Source organism: Lissotriton vulgaris, chromosome 1_1 (assembly GCF_964263255.1).
Source record: "Lissotriton vulgaris chromosome 1_1, aLisVul1.2, whole genome shotgun sequence".
NCBI classification, from domain to species: Eukaryota; Metazoa; Chordata; class Amphibia; order Caudata; family Salamandridae; genus Lissotriton; species Lissotriton vulgaris.
Window position 1 is genome coordinate 1,664,905,042 of NC_141685.1, and position 19,315 is coordinate 1,664,924,356.

Sequence of the window (19,315 nt, forward strand, 5' to 3'; positions counted from 1 at the left end):
TGCCTTCATTAACCAGCTGACATCTCATTCATAGCCAGTTTGCTACTCATTCATAGTAAACTCACAACATACTCACAGCTGTCTTACAAATTGTAAATCATTCATACAAGCTTAAAACTATTTCACAGCTTTTATAGAGCTCATTCCCCTCCAGCTCACACGTATTTATGGCATACTTAAACTCATCCACATTCATCTAAAATTCATTAAGGACCACCAGTGTTCGTCCACAATACGCTTGTAGCTCATTCACAAACATTACTATTTATTCATCAAACAATTCATTTCAATCTCTCTAGAACTCACTAACACCTTTACATCTGATTTTTACTCAAAACATTAATTTAACACCAACTTCCAAAACATGTGCAAGTTGTTTTCAACTCACTTGCAACCACTATGCAGCTAACTTTAATCTAGTCCACAATTTACAAACACAATACAAGTACAAGCACAGCCATTTGCAAACTAAGGAGTGCGTTTGCAATCCTATAACAACCAAATTTCACCTCGTCCCCAAATAGGTTTTGTAGTGTGAACAAGTCTTCAACATATCTGTAATGATTTTCTAAAACTGTCATTGTTTACAACTATTTTACAGTCTGCTTTTAATTTACTCAAAGCCATCTTACAACGGATTATTTATTTGCGTTCGACTCCTACATCATTTTAGTGAGTCACTTTTCATACTTTGCCCACATAATTTGTCCACAAAAGTTGGTGGGCACAGATATCCATCAACATCTTTCGAATTATAACTTCCCAAGAACTCCCGATGATAATGTCAATAGAACTGCAACACCTGAGCTCCCCTCCCTGGCTTTTCTTCATTGATGACTCTCCATACAACTTTACAAAATCCAGCTTATGTCGACATATATTATTGGCTCTGGAGAGTTTCTTGCATTTGCATTGTACATAGGCAGTTATTAACAGTCCTAAATGCATTTTCTACAGAGGTACCCAGTACCAGTATCCATTACTCCCAACTGATACCGGGCACCAGATCATGGGCTTCCCAGTGTTCCATCCATGGTACCACTGCAGGGTTAGAGTTTCAGGGGATTTTCCCTATCGGTTTGAGGAGTTAAATGTGGGCGTACAGACCATGTGAGCAAATGTAGCTGTTTTGTTTGGAAAAGGAGCGTTTGCCATCTCTCCGGGATTCACCTCAGACATCCTTGATCATGGAAATCGTTCAATCTGCTTCATGTTTTCTTTCTTAACCACAATGAATAGGCATCCATAAACTAATTGAATTGTCTATACAAAGCCAATTTGATCCCAAATTAAGACTATGGTTTGTGAATTGGTTCACGAGTTGAACTTCCATAGATCTATATACATTTATCTTTACATTTTCTTTAAAATTGCTGATCCGATGTACACAAAATTTGTCAGGGGAATTAAATATTCCGATAGGAATCTGAATTTAATACGCAACTTTAGCCACCACAATTCTCTACACAACCGCTCCCTCCCCTCAAGTCCTTCCCCCACCCAGCCAATGCACAAGAAACGTTTCAAGATCAAACATTTGCAAAGTCATAATTAACCTATCAAAAAAAGAAATATTGCAATGCAAAGTGTGAGTGAATCAACAGTTTCTTTCAACAACTCTGTCTATTTATTTTTATGTACATATATATTTCACAGGAACTATAAGATGGATGTAACCTGTTTTACATAATTCACAGAAATGTCATATTTACCATAAATTCAGGATTTCAACTATTGGGAAAGCTAAGACGTTAGCAGGGCAGCGTGATTTACTATGGCAAGGCCAACAAGTTCTTTGTTGTCTGTGCACCACTGCTTTAAATGGTGAAATTAATTATCCATCTTAAAAACACTCCACTTTTAACAATGCACCACCCATTCAAAGTAAACAAGCCCTTAACAATAAACAATTAGCAGTACATTGCAAAGAACAGACACTGACAAGAGCAGGTGCCAAACACTCACTACTATTGAAATAATAGCTTAGCTAAAACCCACCTGCTGATTGATATTACCCTTGTGATAGCCTTTTTTTATTACAAAGCACCAAATACATTTTACAATCTTTGTTTTACTGCTCTCAGTGGACATTTTCATGTGGGAAAGAATGCATGTTTTTCATGTCCTAATAAACCAAACTATGGAATATTAAATAATGGGGAGACAGCCATTACCACACGGTTTTTACACCGCGGTACCATTACAACGAGTCAATCACAACGCAAGTCGTTACAACGACTTGCGCTGGGTGGCGCTATGTACTAAGGAATTGCATGATTTACAATTCCAACACCTTCCCTACTGTAACGAAGGCTGGAGTTGGAATAGTAAATCATACTATTCCAAAATCCAGCACCTCCAGCGCAAGTCGTTGTTACGACTTGCGTTGTGATTGACGCGTTGTAATGGTACCGCGGTTTAGAAACCGCGTTGTAATATCATACATCCCCAAACTAGTTCATAGAAACTTGTCAGTCTCTGGAAATAAAATTGTATGCATAAAATTAACAATGGTATCAACTGTGTAAGGGTAAAGCTTTTCAGAAATCGGTCACTGATTGTGCCTGTTCTGCATCAGATTCAGTACTAAGTGAATCGTTCTGTTGGCAGAGTATGTGATGGTCTTCAGAGGTGAGTGGGGTCAGCAACGCTCCACTCAGGCAAGTTAGGGCTGGGAAAAAGCCAATATGATGTTGGGCCTTTGAAGGGAACGAGCCTGCGCGGAACACTCTGCATTTTCTCATGCACAACAGTACTTGTGAGTGTTCCAAGACTTTCACAAAATGTGCTCAAAATTAAGGGGAGACACCTTTTGGCATTATATATTTTTACTATTATTTCTGTGTAATTTTCTTTCATGAATACAAAATTAGTGTGCAAAATTCTCCCAAATGCCTAGAAATGACCCATGTGGCAGTGTGAGCTGCTCAAGCTTAGCTGAACTATTCAATGTACCTTTGCACTTCCTCATGCAGTCAGTCAATGAATCAGGGACTAGGAGCTCAGCAGGTAAAGGACTCATAGGTGGGAAAATCTGTGTCACCCCAAGATCATACATTCCAACTATAGAGAGCATTTTATCCTACTATCGGGCCTATATGAAAAGGAGGCTGATGCTGTCAAGAAGAGTAAAACCTATTTTTGAAGTGTAGTGGGACACTACATACCAAAAAAACAAGATATTATTCTTTCAGAGTAGTTAAAATGCAATCAGATGCACCATTTTTTTACCATCTGTGAAGGGAATTATTAACGTCGATGGAGTCAGAAAACACTATGGCCCTTATTATGAGTGGCCCGTATTTCCCATGCAATCATTTTTGCATCTATAAAATCAGACACCGCGGTGTTAAGAGTTAATTGGATGAAATAATTAATGCATATTACAAGTTTTGCCATGAAATGGGGTAAAACGTATGGATTTGGGTGCTTGCGACATCCAAATCGGCGTGCCCTGGTAATTAATGGACATTTTTCACTCTTTAAATTAAGGCAAATTTCACGTGCCAAAATTTACCAAGCGGCACAGTGTTTTTTTGCACCCCCAATATACGCCATAACATAAGTTTCAGCACGTATCAGTAAATACCGTCCCTCTTGTAATGAGGGCCTTTATGGCTATATTACCAGGTACCTGGTTCGACTGAGCACATATGAGCTTTGTTTTTTCCATTGAGCATGTTGGTGCTAAACATTACACATGGGGCGATGGTGATGAGGGCGAAGATGATGATGATGAATAAGACCTGTAACCTCAAGTGTGCAGGAAAGTTCATGAAGTCACTCCCTGCTGCACCACCCTTGGCCACTGAATGAGCGCCCTGTGATCATCCACAATAGATGAGCTTCGAATTTGCTTGATGTTGTCTTAGATTCAGCTGCAAGGGATCCTTGTGGAGTGCTGCTGGGGTGGGCCCTGGTTCCTGTTGACATGCTGGTAGAGTACGCCCAAGGTCTGGCTGCAGCGCTTGTATGGTAGGCTTAAGATCCAGCTAGAGAATTGGTAGGAGTTCGCCAGCAGTTTTCCCCCCAGGCAGTAGTTGGCAAGTCTAGAACCACCGGATCCTTATAGCTCACCAGTGTGAGTTCTACCATTGCCAAACATTGCAAGAGGAGACATGGTCCACGGATGCAATTTGGGGATTCTGAGGCAGGTGATTAGACAAGAGTTGATGTCACAGAACTCAGCAGGCACCCAATAAAACATACATAGCATGTCCTTGGTTAATCACGACAACCAGCTTCACTGCACGAACATCGCAAAACCTGTTGATGAAGTAAAGTTTTAATCAACAATCAGTTCAGCCTTGGTATAGGTGGAAATGTACATTTAACTATCAAAACAATTACAAATATTTCAAATTGACATCTAAAACTGAAACCTTTTGGGGGTGGCCATTTTCTCATCAAGGGGTCCTCTTTACTCTAACTTTTCAACCTCATCTACCAATCGCTTGCTTGTGGTCATCATTGTATGTTTGACAAATGACTTCTGTGCTATTTTCCCCCTTCTTTTGAGTATCCTTGAAACCTATTTACCCTCAATGCTTTTCAGCATGGTTAGCTCTGTTCTTTTTTTGATGCCTCATAATGTGACTTTTATCTGGTAGAAAATATAGGTATGGACACTGGAATCATGCAATTCTGAGGCCACTGCTTTTTCAGCATAACTATGGACGTGCAGCATTTGCCACATAATTCAGCATCTGATGCATAATGTGCTGATTTCACCAAAAAACTGTTTCTTCAACATTTGCCAAAAAAAGACCAACAAGTGGTTCTGTGCCATGGCAGATGTCTTGCAAACGTTAACTGGTGAGCTTTCGGTTGCTGATTGCTGTTTTCAAGTGTCCCTCTGGTACTAATGAGATTCGACTTTGTCCAGGCAGTATTATTAGGCGCTGAAATGACAGAATAACAAAATAATACTGTCTCAAATTGTATGGCATTATGCTCAATTGTTTGCCTTTTTGTGCTGCATAATTCAGTCAACCCCACCGCATAATTTGGCCCTCTATTGTGGCATAATTCCATATGCCTTGAGATCTGCAAAACATTTTGCTGCATTTTTCCTTATCTGCTTATGGCACCTTTCAGACCTCACCTTACACACTTCGGCAGATGCTGCAGGTCTTCCAGGTTTTCAATGGGCCCCTATGGAAGAAAAAGAGACATGTTTCGGTTCACAGTCTTCACCAGGCCAACCTCGACAAACCTTCATAGACTGCTTGTCACGCCCGACGCACGCTCAGTTCTCCCTTGACAAACATTACAAAAATAGTTCTGGTCTTATCCATGAGAACTGGTCATCGAGACTAGATCATCGGATGAGCGAACTGATAAATCAGTGAGTTAATGAATAATCAAATCAATCAATGACACCAACACGAAGATATTGACATTGAAAGATCACAGGCAGGGTAACAAGCAAGAATAATTACAGGGTTTTATTTAAAAAAGTAAAGGGAGAAACAGACAACAGACAACAGGAAACAGGCAACAACATTGTTAAGACGTTTGGTGGCAGCAGGGGTACTCTAGGCCGTATGCAGCAGATGTTTTATATTTGTTTCTTATACAGTATAGAGAGATATGTCTGGACTTGGTTATGTAAAAGTAGGTTGCAGATGCAATGAAGAAGATAGAAATCACCACAGAGACGTGTCTGGAATGACTATGGGAGGACAGAATACGACGCGGCCTCAGGGTAGGCAGCACAGTGATTGGGTTTCATGTCAAGTGGAGCTGGGGCTGGAACCAGAGGTGGCAGGGGTAAACACTGGGGGCATCCCTGGGTTGGAGGGTGTGTAGAAGGTCTAGTCTGCATGGACCAAGCTGAGCCTGGTCCACAAGAACAGCACACATGGTGTTGACAGGAAGAAAAACCTAATCTTCTCTACGGACATCCTTTAAAACTGGGGTGCTGGACAAGAGCAAAGAGACGGTGCCAATGGGGTTCCTCAGCCCAGAAGAAAGGCGCCAGGGCCACACCCAATGGAGGTACATGCTGATATTTCAACTTGGGCCTACAGTATTTTCCTGGATCCAGGACCTCTGTTTTTTAACTGTATCTGTTGACAGGAGAAGCAAAGAAATGATAAGAATTATCTCAACCCAGACTATGACTATGAAAGGTGATTATACGTGTGTTCTCAACAAAATCACGGTTTGTGATGCAGGCTACTCTCCTGGGATGCCAGACATGCTCTGGAATGAACCAATCAGAAGCCTGCAGCCATAACTCATAACATTTGCCAATCAATAGATTTTGCTTAAACTCAAGACAAATATCCACACGCCCCACAGTGCTGGCAAAACAGGTTTCCTAAAACCACGGTGGAATTTGCATAATGTGTGCACTTACTATGACCAATCTGTGTGTCAGCATTAACGCCACAGCGGCTCCATGTATACGAAACTAACGACTCCTTTCTGCATGTGAACACAATCAGCCTGTGGTGTACTGCAGTGGGTAGAGTGTACCATTGTGCATCTGTGGAGGAGGTTTAGGGACGGCGGAGGCGGTCAGTGCAGAGAATCACGTTCTCCGTGGAAGTGACTGCCTCAGTCATTTACACAGTATGGGGGAAACGGAATAAATTGGGGCGTTGTGCCAGATTTGTTGGTGGACTTCTTTCTTTCACCCTCCTCAACCAGAGGCAAAGTCATGGAGTCTGCCGCACTAATGAACCGCACTTGAAGCCACTTACATGAGGGCCAGAAAGGCATCCTATACCACCGTTGTTGCGAACAGCCAGACTGCATGCCTCCATTGGTCACTATTGCTTTCAGACTACCTGCCAGTGTGTCCAAGAGGAGTGACCATGTTCCACCATCATATCGAGTTTTCACTATCGACCTACACTGACATCGACCAAACAATATTCACCATTAACATGTCATCAAGGTAGGTAGATGTGGAGTTAGGAAGAGTAAGCCTATACCTCCCTGTGTATGCTTACCGTACTGATATACTGATGGTCAATATTTTGAAGCTGATATACGTGTAGGCTGATGTTACTGACCTCCATCTTTAGACACACACAACCGCTGCGATTCCCAAAGGTAGAGTCATGCCCAACAACAAGACCAACACTAATGTTACAAGAGGATCCCAATGAAAAGAAATCACACAAAAACCCCACAATCGGCCACATTAAAAATGGACCCTCACAAAGGAGAAAAGCAGTAATAAAAATGAGGCACAATTCATTCACTTTACTTCCCTCCTAAAATTCTGTAATGTCTTCAAGTACACCCTGTTATCATTTAGGTAAACAGAAATACATTAAAAGAGTACATCTACTCAATTGTGTGCTTGTGTGCAGCAGGTTTTGCCAAAAAAGTAACTGCAATTCATGTTTTTTGTCGTTGTATATTTGGGATTTTTTTATACATAGCATGTGTTGACTAAGTAGAACCTGCACATGTTTCTGTATCGTTCAAAATGCTCTTCTAAAAACGACGTGAAACATGTAAAGTCTTTTTAGTATATAACACTGAAGTGCCATGGTAGGTAAATTGAATACAACTAAATTGGATAATTGTAACATTTGTTATTTGCTGAGCAATGGCAGAAGTGATTTATCTAGCGCCATGTAAAAAAAAGCTAGGGCCATATGTACAAAGTAGTGGCGGTGTCAGGCGTTAGCCGTCATGGCTTAACTCCTCACTCCACCACTGCATGAAGGGACACTTTCCTACACATACACAATCCAAGGTGTTTTGCTTTTTCCATGTGTGCTGCACAAGGCAGCCCACATGGAAAAAGCAAAAACGAGGAGCAATAAAGCGTTTCTCCTCGTTTCACCAGGTTAAGACCAAGTCTTCCTTGGTCTTAATTTTTGAGCTGCCTCCTATTTACGCCACCTTTGTAAATAGAGGGCAGCGTCAAAATCAATGGGTGTTGTGGTGGAACGCCCACTGCAAAACCTACTGCCCACCCCTTTCACGCTAAGCATAGCGTGAAACGGGACCTTATTCACAAGGCAGCGTTAAGCCACATTAAGTGGCTTAATGCTGGCTTGTAAATAAGGAGCAGCCCCTATCGGCACAGAAACGTCGGAAAATGTGACATTCCTGTGGTGATAGGGGCTTGTACATATGCCCCTAATTCTTTTATATCAAATAAAGAAGCCTTCCAACACCAGATTTTTTATTTATTGCAGAAAAGAAGTACCCAATTTACCCCTTGAGTCTGATGCACTTTTGGCCATCAAAAGCCTCCAGATAAAGACGAGACAAATGAGATTGTCCTGAAAACTCCTTTATTGTCCTTGTCTATTATAACAGAATCAGAATAAATACTCGAAGCGAGAGCTAGGAACTCGAAGAGGTAGATTTACAAGCCCCTTGTGACATCTTTACTACACCGTTGCGTCACTTCTGTGACGCAGCGTCGTCGTAAAGAATGCACCACTATGCAACATATTTACAACGTGACGCATCTAGGGAGGTGCGTCACGTTGCAAAGCCCTGCGATACATTACATCTGCCTCAGGTGTAATGTATGCAGGGTGGGCGGTTCATCTCTAGGAAGCTTCCTAAAAGTGACGCAGGGAAATTTACAAGATTTTACTGAGTCACTTTTATGACCTTGCTGCGTCAAAGCCTTACGCCTGATTGTACCAGATGTAAGGATTGACGCAGCCCAGCAAGTATAGCCCGCCCCGAGCAGTGCTGCAGTTGCGTTGCGCTTGCGACATGACTCCAGCACTACGTCACCTTTACGCCGACAGATGCCTCACGCATCTGTCTATCCTTGCGCCACGGTGCGCTGCATTGTAAATGTAGTGCATCCATGGTGGCGCAAGAGTTTTTTTAAGTCACGCAAAATAACTGGTGCATCCCTGCTAATCTGCAGGGATGTGCCGGTTATTGTAAATCTGCCCCAAAATGTTTACATATATGTGCAGTACTCTGAATAAACGCTCCCTCCAAGCTTCCCCCTTTACAGTACAACATTCTGTGCACTCAGGATGTCTGAGAGGGTGCTGCTATGGAGGACACGTCACTCAGACTGGCTCAGACATGGGAACGGGTTGTACCTTCTGCCGCTTCTCGGTCACCCCGCGGATTCAGGGTTGAGTTTTGAGCCGGTTCATGAGATATGAAATAGAATCGCTGCCCGGGCCTGTGGGAGCCATCTCAGCACATTTGCCATCCGCTGCGCGTCCATTAGGCCTCCTTCCATCGGCCTGTGGTTCCATCGCGTGTCGTCAGGAAGCCGGCCACGGAGCACTCACAGGCGCGGATCCGAGCGGCCAAAGACAGCCCGATCAATGGCATCGATCGACCTTCCCGTCTCACTGAGGGCCATGGCACTGGAGCCTGGAAGAAAAAGAGAGGAAATGTGATCTGGGATGAGAGAGAGGGGGCATTAATGACATCACGGGCCCAGTTATTGAATGAAGAACTGCAAAGAATGCAATAAAGCCATGGTGACCTTCAGTAAGATGCTGACTTCCAGAAGATGGTAAAAGAGCCAATAACTGAACTAGGAACATCTGTACCAGCCGAGATGGTGTGCTGCCACCTTGGCAGCTGGGGCAATGCCCTCTATGCGTAACCCCACAGTGAATGGCAAGGGGATGCCAACAAAGCAATGAATACATGGAAAATAGGGGGATTTCATAGGCCATGGGGCTTCTGGAAGGTGGGTATGTCTAGTGTTAAGTCCATCACACATCAGCTGGGGCCCAAGCTGGGATTGGCTCCTACCATGTCAGGTGATCTTCCCATTTCCTCTCTAGTTGGTTCCGCCTCTGTAACATCTTGACTGACACAGCTGACAGGACACAGAGTTGGTCACTGTGGTGCTTTTTTCGAAAGTTCAAGTGCGGGTTTGTAGAGTAATCCGGCATTTGTTTCCCAGTATAAAGGACAATGTGTACACAGGAATTATAAAAATAAATGCACCTGAGTGAGTACTATTTTTATTTTGACATCAATCTATTTTGCTGAGAATGACTGCCAGATTTGTTCTAAGGGGTGATAAAAAAATATTCAAATTGGCCTCAAAAATGATAGTTGTGAGCCAGTGTACAAGGCCCTGATGAATACCCCGGCAGAAATGTAGATTCACAGCTATGAAAGGTTGGTGCTAGATTCAGTTGGTGGTGTGTGGGTTTTGAGCACTTTAGAGAAAAATTCCAGTTATTCATTAGGACTGATTATTAGTCTTCAATGGTGCCATTTGAAAACATAACCTGAAAAAACACAGTCTATAAAAACATAAAGCCAGAAATATAGTATTTCCAAAATATTGTACATGTATCATAAATCCCCTATAACAATATAGACCTGTTTTAACATTCCTAAATCCACCCAAACATACCCCCACCTTAATTGTTAATGTATTATTTTCTCTCCAATTAAAGAAGTGAACAAGTGTGTGATTGGTTTAATGCCCATCAAGATGTTTGTAGCGAAGATAGTTTGTCAGTTCGTGTTTCTTAGTCTGTTTTTGAAATCTATCTTTTCACATGCCACCATCCATTGATCTATCGTGATACTGGGATTTCACAGAGGCAGTTTCTCTTGTTGTGTGATGCGGGAGATATATTATTCAGTGTTTAAAATACCATACACTGCAGTTGGATTCAATAGAACTGAATAGTAATAGGGCAAAAGATACTCAACTGGGAGGAGCAATATAGGAAATAGAAAGAAAGATAAAGAAATAACCTCCCCAGATAAAGAAATAACCTCTCCAGATAAAGAAATAACCTCCCCAGATAAAGAAATAACCTCCCCAGATAAAGAAATAACCTCTCCAGATAAAGAAATAACCTCCCCAGATAAAGAAATAACCTCCCCAAGATAACCTCTCCAGATAAAGAAATAACCTCCCCAGATAAAGAAATAACCTCCCCAGATAAAGAAATAACCTCCCCAGATAAAGAAATAACCTCCCCAGATAAAGAAATAACCTCTCCAGATAAAGAAATAACCTCTCCAGATAGTGTTCAAAAGATGTGTCACCATTCCCACCGAAGTACAAAAGCTAATCTTCCAATGTCACCTTGGGCCATCCGTTTTATTTTGGTTAACAACACTTGGCATTGTGGACTCTTTAGCTTTCATTTATCATAAATATCAGCATAGAAACTGCTTCTGGCTACACACCTATCACACATGCGTGTTCTCTCTGTGTTCTACTGTAAATCGTAAACTCTATTGGTTTCAGCCATTTTATGCATTTCGCTTACTATAGGGATTGCTACACCTATTCAGGGATGACTGACTGAATAGATTTATTGTTTGGTTACTCAAAACCATTACATTAAAACCAAAGTGCAAAAAAAAAAAAAAAAACATTCCGTAAGTTAAAAAGAACAAGGAAATATTTTCTTTAAGACAAATCTATATAATTAAAATCTGGGTACTTATGGGCAGATAGGGGTGGTGTCCATTGACTTGCCGTCCAGCATGAATCAGGGATGACTGCTCCCCCCTCTAATTAAGCGCCTAGACCTAGTGTTTTATTAAGCACTGTATTGATGAGGCAGCCACTCATTTTGCAACGGGATCTTCTTTCCTGGGGTGAAAAATCCAGAGTTCATCAGCGGGTGGTTGCTCTAAATATTAAAGAAGGATGGAAATCTCTAGGCAGTGTTGCACATATTGGGTTTTTCCACCGGGGTGTAGGGGCCTTAAGGGCGCTGCAGTAAGAGAAGCCGTCAACTATTCCATTGGACAGATCCGGAGACATGTCATGAGAGATGGGTATTGCAGAAGAGAGGGTAACTGACTCTGCTATTAATCCCCGACCTCCTGAAGCCACCGCCAGGACCATCTCTGAGCGAGATCTGATGCAGGGCTTGTCTGGAATATCCATGGCTCCATCTGCCTTTCAGATGCTGTTTCCCGGCCGCCCTTAGTCCACCGGTGTGAATGTCCACCAAATATTAGGTGGCTCTATGATACTTTACACGCGCCGCTGCGCAGCCTGTCCCGCTTCTGGCTACATTTCCCTCCATTCGAAGCCCAAGATATAAACATGTATTGAATGAAATGGTTTTCCAGCCTCCGCTGCCCTATCAAAAGAGCACAGGACTCGCATCATTGTCTAGGGCGGAAAGCATGTAAAGGGCACCTCTTTGGGACGGGAACATGAGAGGCCTAAAGCACCACATGACACTGGAGAAGAGCATCACACAACATGTTGTGGCAGCGCTGACCTCTGTGGGCCAAGGTGGGGTGGTTTCCCAGAAGGAAGTGGGGGCATGAGGGGCCGAGAACAAAGCATAGGGCTCATTGAGGTGGATTTTAAAGTCTATGAGAGATAGATTCAGACATTTTGGAAGTAGGGGCATGGAATTCCATCCTAAAGGAGTTGCACCTGAGCATGTTCCAGTGTCCGTCAACAGGTAACATGTGGAGCGTTGGTTGGTGTTGTGCATGTATGGTTGCTTCTAAACCTCAATGTTGAATCTGAGGCTATAGCTATGGCACTCAATAGTTTATATGTGTTTGCGGGGACCAAAACAATAGTGACACAGCCAGCTAAGGCACTTCCTACAAGATTGGTTGACACTAACACAGCGATAAGTGAGTGAGTGGAGTTCCTGAATGGTAGATGCTTAGGTTCCAATTTTTAGGGGTCCCTACATGGGGCCCCTGGCAGTGAAACTGCACTTATGTGTGGTTAGGTGAGGAGTTAAAGGGAGGTGTAGAAGGTTGGTGTTGACTTTACAATGGAGCCATCTGTACCTATGGAACCTACACTGTGTGTCCTTGAAAAATATGTCATCTACACACATTGATTCATACATGGCTAGATAAAACTTGAGAGACTTGAGCTCACCCATAGAAAACCAGCAGCCCACAGAATCAACAGATTATACATAACATTTTCCACCACACTTACTTTTCTTTGACCAGCAATGATCGTTCTCTACACAACAGATGTATTGCTCCGGATTCCCACAGTGCCAAAATATTGTCCAGAACGTTAAGTAGCTGACATGCCTACCCTGTCCCATATTGGCACTACACATAATTGCTCAAAGTAGATATACAAAAGCAAAAATGTGCTAGTGCCAAAGCGGGCCAAGAAGAGTGGTTTATCCTCGGTGACGACCAAGTGGAATCTTCTCACAGTCGATTGAAGGGAGGCCTATCCTCCTGCCTCGTCTCAATAGACCGGTCACCGTCAGAGAGAACAAACAAGCTGCCAGACTCCTCCGCCTTGCAATGCTGTGTCGTGGTGGTGGTATTTCAAGAGCCTGGAGTGGACAGACCAGGAGAAGACAGCCGGGTACTTATGGAGGCGGCCATCTTGAAGTTCTTTCTCTGCTCTGTTTATGGCCCTATGGTAATTCACTGATAGTGTGGTTTCACAGTGAATTCTACCAGTGCCATACACAGAACAGGAGTGATGCTCACACACACTGTCCCCGCCATGGAAAGAAAACAGCAAAGAGACACCAACAGTTCCTTATACTTTTGGTCTCCGGGGGATACCTTCGTGGACACTTAAAAACACTTTACACATTGAGTAGGACCCAGTGTTACTTGGATGTCTTTCACTTAACTTGGTGTGGGCTGGGGAGTAAGGAGGCAGTGTTCAGGCAGCAGACTAGGGGGTGGTCTGGTAAGGTTCTGTTGGTGGAAGAGAGTGGAGGTGTGTGGTGCAGCGCTGAATAGAAAACGGGAGGAAGCAGCTGCGGGGGTGCAGAGAGGAGGGATGGCTTGGTTTATATTTATTTTAGGAAAAATAAAAAAAGGCCAAGGAGAGTGAAACGAGAGTGGGGAGTCTGGAGTGATGGTGTGGAGGGCAGGGTTGTTTGGGCAGGAAGATTCTAAGAACGGCTCAGTCGTGATATGTCTCATGGGTGGGGCTGAGACAGCTCATCATAGCGGGGGTGGACTGCAATATGTCTATGACGCTTCAGCAAGCAGGAAAAATGGCAGACTGGATAGTGCAATATCTATTCCTAATATGTGACGGACTCGGGGTACCCCACCTGTGTTTGCACACAGGTAAATAGCTTCACACTGCTTTGCAGTGAGCCCAAAATAACTTCCCACAACCTCCAGAGAACGTACCTCTGTATTGTCGATGACTTTAGAAAACGGTATGAACATGACCACAGCTGACGGGCTTCAAGGCACAGGGGTAGGAGACCACGACTCATCGCTCCTGGAAAATAAGAGGAGACAGACCTTTAATCATCACAAACCATTGGCTTCGAGGGACATTGATAAACGCATATTGAGTTTCTACAAGGACTGCAGGGTCAGATATAACAGCGAGACACAGAGCTAGAATACTGATGATAGACTGTTTAGTTTAAGAATTTGTTTGACACACAGTACAAATATTTAACAACATTGTAAACACGTTCCTTATTATTATATATCAATGCATAGAGCAATTCTGAAGAGCTTAATTATGATCCAATACTAATTTTCTCATGCTAATAAACACAAAATGTCATGTTGATTTTAACTAATCCAGGTCAAACCGTGGGGGCAGAGATGGTGAAAAGGACCAAATTCACAAAGCGCCCACCAACAAACCACGAAGAGGAAGCACTACCGTGACAGGAGTGGGGCTGGAGATCACGCATGAACTTTGAGGTGAGGCTCAGAGCAGAGCACTTCCAGTCTCGGGGTCTCACTGCTTGCATGTGCAGGTGATGGAGCTGCATTTCTCTTACGACTGGTTTGCATCCGGATGGGTGAACCGGAAGGAATAGGAAAACGTCTAAGGGGTTATTTACGAAAAATACGGCCTGAAAGAGGGGAACTTAAATTCAGGCCATCGACGTCCTGCACATCCCTGCATCCTGAGAGTGGGTTCACTGACCACTGTCGACCCCCTCGAGGCAGGAGACTGGGGGACATCAGGTGACTGTCGACCCCCCACCACCTCTTCCTGTTCCACAACCTTGAAGGCTGCAGACTGGGTGCCCCGGAAGTGAGCAGGTTCTGGGGGTCTAGCCTAGCCTGCCAAGCAGGAAGTTGTATTAGAGTAGATGAGGGGAGCACACTGCAGCAAAGGTGTGTCTCTGGGGCCAGTTGTGAGATTAGAAGTATTGTTACTACGGCAGCTCAAGAATAACTACTTCACAGAAAGGTACACCAGTGTGATCTACTTGGAGCCGTGTTACAGCAGGGATTGTATTTGTGTGTTGAGGATAAAACTGGACTATAACACCAGCACCAAACGCTGCTTTCGGATACCCGCACTCCAGGGCAGGAAAGGGGATCAAAAGTGCAGGTGCGCCCTTTCCTACACTGCCTGATTCCTGCCGAAAAGTGCCACGACTGTCCCTCGGAAAGTATTAAAGTGCTGGTGAGAAGTAGTGCCTTGTTTCATTAAAGTGGCCCGGATGTTGCTGATAAGTGCCTCTGACGGAAAGGTTAGTTACCATGCCAATATTTATGCCACAAGTTGGTTGTAGTGACATTAAATAACAATGGTGCCCTAGGGCAACAGTTGAAACAGCAGCTGAACCCTATCAGGTATTGAATGTGCCAACCACAATCCCCCATCACCCGGTTATTCTAGCAGGGATGAAGGCCACACCACAGTTTTGTCCAATTAAACATGTCTGCATGTGTCACCTTGTGTAATCGTGGCCACACGATGCTTATGATGTCGCTGTCCACCCGCGACAGATCAGATAACTAGTCAAATGTCACTTTTGTTTACTCTTACATTCAGTTAGCTGTCTTTTGCGTTATAAAAAAAGTTTGACGAATGTGTCAAATGACTAGAAAGAACATATTAAGGTTCATAGAAAAATTATAAAAACCCAGGAACATAGACTCTATTATTTGATAGTATGAAATAACTACCGCAAATCACTGCCTCATCACAAAACACTGCACCCATCATGCCCCCTTCAGCCTGAAGGTGAGGCAGGTTATTACTGTTTATTAGCGTCCTCTGCAAACCGAAATGTATGTTTGTCATTTGGCAAAATACATTATTATGGACGAACCCCATAGGCTTAATTTTATCGATGTTGTATGGATGAGAGGCGGTAGCAGCCCTGTCAGGATTTTAAACTGTGACTTGCAGGCTACACACAGACCTCGTCAGCAGGCGCATTAACCACTGGTCATTGCATGGCTCCCTAGATTGATAGTTGCTGTAACTCGCATGGAGCACCTGAGTGACATATGGATTGCAAACATGTGGAAGATACGGAAGTTGTGGAGGTTGGGAAGAAACCCCCAGAAAAGAGGCTACACTTGTAGTCAGTCAAAGCCAAAGTAGCTTTCAAAACATGAACCAGGTTGTCGAAAAATAAATAAAGAGAATGACTGATAGGTGAGAGGAGGCCCTCAACCAGCTCCATCTCAATGAAGCTTGCAGAGCCCTGCCTCCCACCCATTCATAACACGGGAGGTTGTGGCGCCTTCTAGTGCACTCACTGGAATGTCAATGCACATTCATGCACATGCGCACAGCATCGTAACACAAACACAGAGAGCAGACAGTAAGTCCCAGCAAATGCAAACGGTTGAGCCTTCTCCGCTCCACACACCCCACAAATGTGGCGCTCTTACTTCACCCCCAACAACCTTAAAGTGGTTCCTTCGCGCTGCTATCCCACTTCCTCGTATTGTAGGCCTCAGAAGATTTGAGAACATCAAAGAAATCTTCGGATCAAAGGGGTTAAAAGTGGGCGGATCCCTGTGATATGTGGTGCTTGTATTCAGAGCTGAGCACTTAAAATGATTGGCTGCAGAGGGCCGTCGCCTTTCAGCGTCTCCTCTGCTGCACATAACAGCTCTGTGTCTTGTCTTCTCCTGTCAGATTCCTTCTGACAGTGGTGGGTTTTTGGATACCGAGGCAGTTGCCTCATTACTCCATATTCATTTTGAATTTTTTAGTCACTGTTTAGGTTGCCTTATCGCTGTGTGACCCTTTGTCACAGTTGAGGTTGTATCACATGGTCAGCTCAGTGATGGGCCGCGGGTAGCGGTCAGTTGAGTTTGCAAAATTGTCAGCATGTTTCCTCAGAGAGTATTGTCTTTGTCTATCAAGTACCTTCGGATAATTTTGATTTTCGGGTGCCTGCCGCGGCGATTATGCCATCTGACAGTGAGAGGGTTTTGTTTGTCTGCTGCGGCGATTATGCCAACTAGCAGTGATCGGGTTTTGGTTGCTTGCCGAGGCGATTATGCCATCAGGGCAGCAGTGAGGTTTTGCGTATCTGCCCTCCGGAAGTGTACCCTTGATCAGATTTCTTCGAAATTGTGAAAATCCTCGATTCCCCCCCCGAAACTGTCTTCAATCACACCATCACCACAAACTGTCCTTGGTAGCCATGGTGACACTAGCAATGACCCTCAGACATTACAAAAACATTCAAGCCATTGAATGGGCGTTGAAGACGAAACATGGCTGTACAAGAAAGGTACCGAAAGAGGTCAAAGGGTCTCCCTAAATTTGGCCAAAATGAAGGCTATGCAGCTACTTACTTCCTGGAGTGTCTTTTTAGGAAGTAAACTCAAGCAATGCTGAGCCTTCGGCAATGTGTTAAAAAGATCTGAACTTTGAGAATGGTGGTAGAAAGTTTTGTGACCACATTTAAAAAAAAAAAGTGGAATTCAGGGGCATATTACCAAGCAATAGCGATAATTCTCGGTATTGCTTGGTTAGCGATAAAAATTTATCGCCGAGCTGCGACGATTTTTATCGCAGATGAACCTTGCTATTAGCAAGGTTTATCGCAAATGCGATAAAAATCGGCAATAATGCATGAATATTGCTGAAAAATCCGCGATATTCAGGCATTACCGAGCTAATGCTTTTAGCCATGTTATCCACCTCCCATTGGATAACATGGCTATGGACTGCTCCTGGGCAGGTGTTAGCTTTTGGAGAAATTTGCGCTTAGCGCGAATATCTCCAAAAGTTGGTAATAGGAGATAGCGATGTTAGCGACTCCTTCCAGTCGCTGACATCTTGGCACGCCCACTTTGCATGTCATTGGTGATAAATTTTTCTGACATGCAAAGCGGGGCCCAAGATGGTCGCTATCTCATACTAGCTGTCACTAACTGGTGTTAGCGACAGCTAGGTAATAGGGAGATAATTTTATCTCCACTTTCTTGGCTTTTAAAGCTAAAAAAGCTGAGATAAATCCCTTGATAATATGCCCCTCAATTCCCATAAGCCTCCACTCTCCTCGACTTTTGTCAAACAGACAGAACTTTCCAAGAAGTGGTTTAAACACAGAGGCTTTCCTTATGGAGGAGGCCTGGGTAGAAGAGCCTTTTGACATTAATACAGACCAGTGGTTCTCTACACTTCTCATCCCTCTAGACAAAATGGGAGCTGGGCGAAAGCCATGGCTTGGATCACAGACTCTGGCATTGTCACAAAACAAGTGTACATCGAGCAGCATGGGGGGGCTGTGTGTCAGAATATAAACAACCACAATGCTGTACTACAAAAATATCACTTCCAGAACATTGACTACCATTATGGTGCCATGGTAAGTATTTATTTAATATTGGTAATGCCACATCTATGTACCTGCAGGACATATATACGTCATTAAAGTATGTAGATCAGCGACCTGTCTCAGACTGGGCCCATGAACCGAAGGCACTTCTCAGCTTAGAGTCCTGGCCTCCATGATGCCCCAGCGATAAACATGCCTCTGTATGTTAAACTGAAAATGAATCATGCTCATGATTATCTATCATTTCTGGATAACAACGGTGCACCCAACCGGCCCTGAGGAAGACCCGGCTTAAATTTTGATTTTGATAAAGGGTCAAAACGTTGACCATTTTGTACTTCAGGTTCATTATCTATGGGCTCTGAAATGCTCTGCAGGAAGAGTTATTTATCCGTTTCCTAAGAAACTGTTGTGTACACCCGCCATTTATTTTCACATTAAATTTATCACTGCTATCATCTACCTCTGCTTTTACCATCTATGTGCAACTGTGCCATTCTTTCACATGGAGCGCTATGCTCGCTTAACTATAAGACCTATATAATTTTGTTTATGCTGACCATAACTGTATGTTCAGGTGGTTCATGAGAAATACTGTGGGGTAGCCTTCATTGAGCCCAGTGTTGTCTAGTATATCTAGATAATCTTGAATAATTCTCATGGTACATGCATTAATCCCTAGTGTTTATGAATGAAACCATTAGAACCAGTGTTTTTTTTGTTACTAGTTGATCACCCATGGTTCACCGATATGCTGGAATGCCCCTTGTTACATTCCTCCCTAGCTGGGTGGGCAGTGCAATGTACACTTAAGTGGCTGGACCCCAGCAGTCTGGCTGGAGGTGGTCTGAATTGAGAGGGATCCGGGCTTATCTTATGTT

General features: G+C 43.6%; 1 long non-coding RNA gene across 1 annotated transcript; it reads right to left on the minus strand.

Annotated features, from left to right (window-relative positions):
• Positions 1-2,918: 2,918 nt before the first annotated feature.
• Positions 2,919-14,148, minus strand: LOC147751014 (uncharacterized). Its single transcript, XR_015299915.1, has 4 exons — positions 14,053-14,148; positions 9,048-9,330; positions 5,105-5,154; positions 2,919-4,266 (listed from the first exon to the last, which is right to left on the minus strand). It is a non-coding gene; the product is annotated as an uncharacterized LOC147751014 (long non-coding RNA).
• Positions 14,149-19,315: the final 5,167 nt, after the last annotated feature.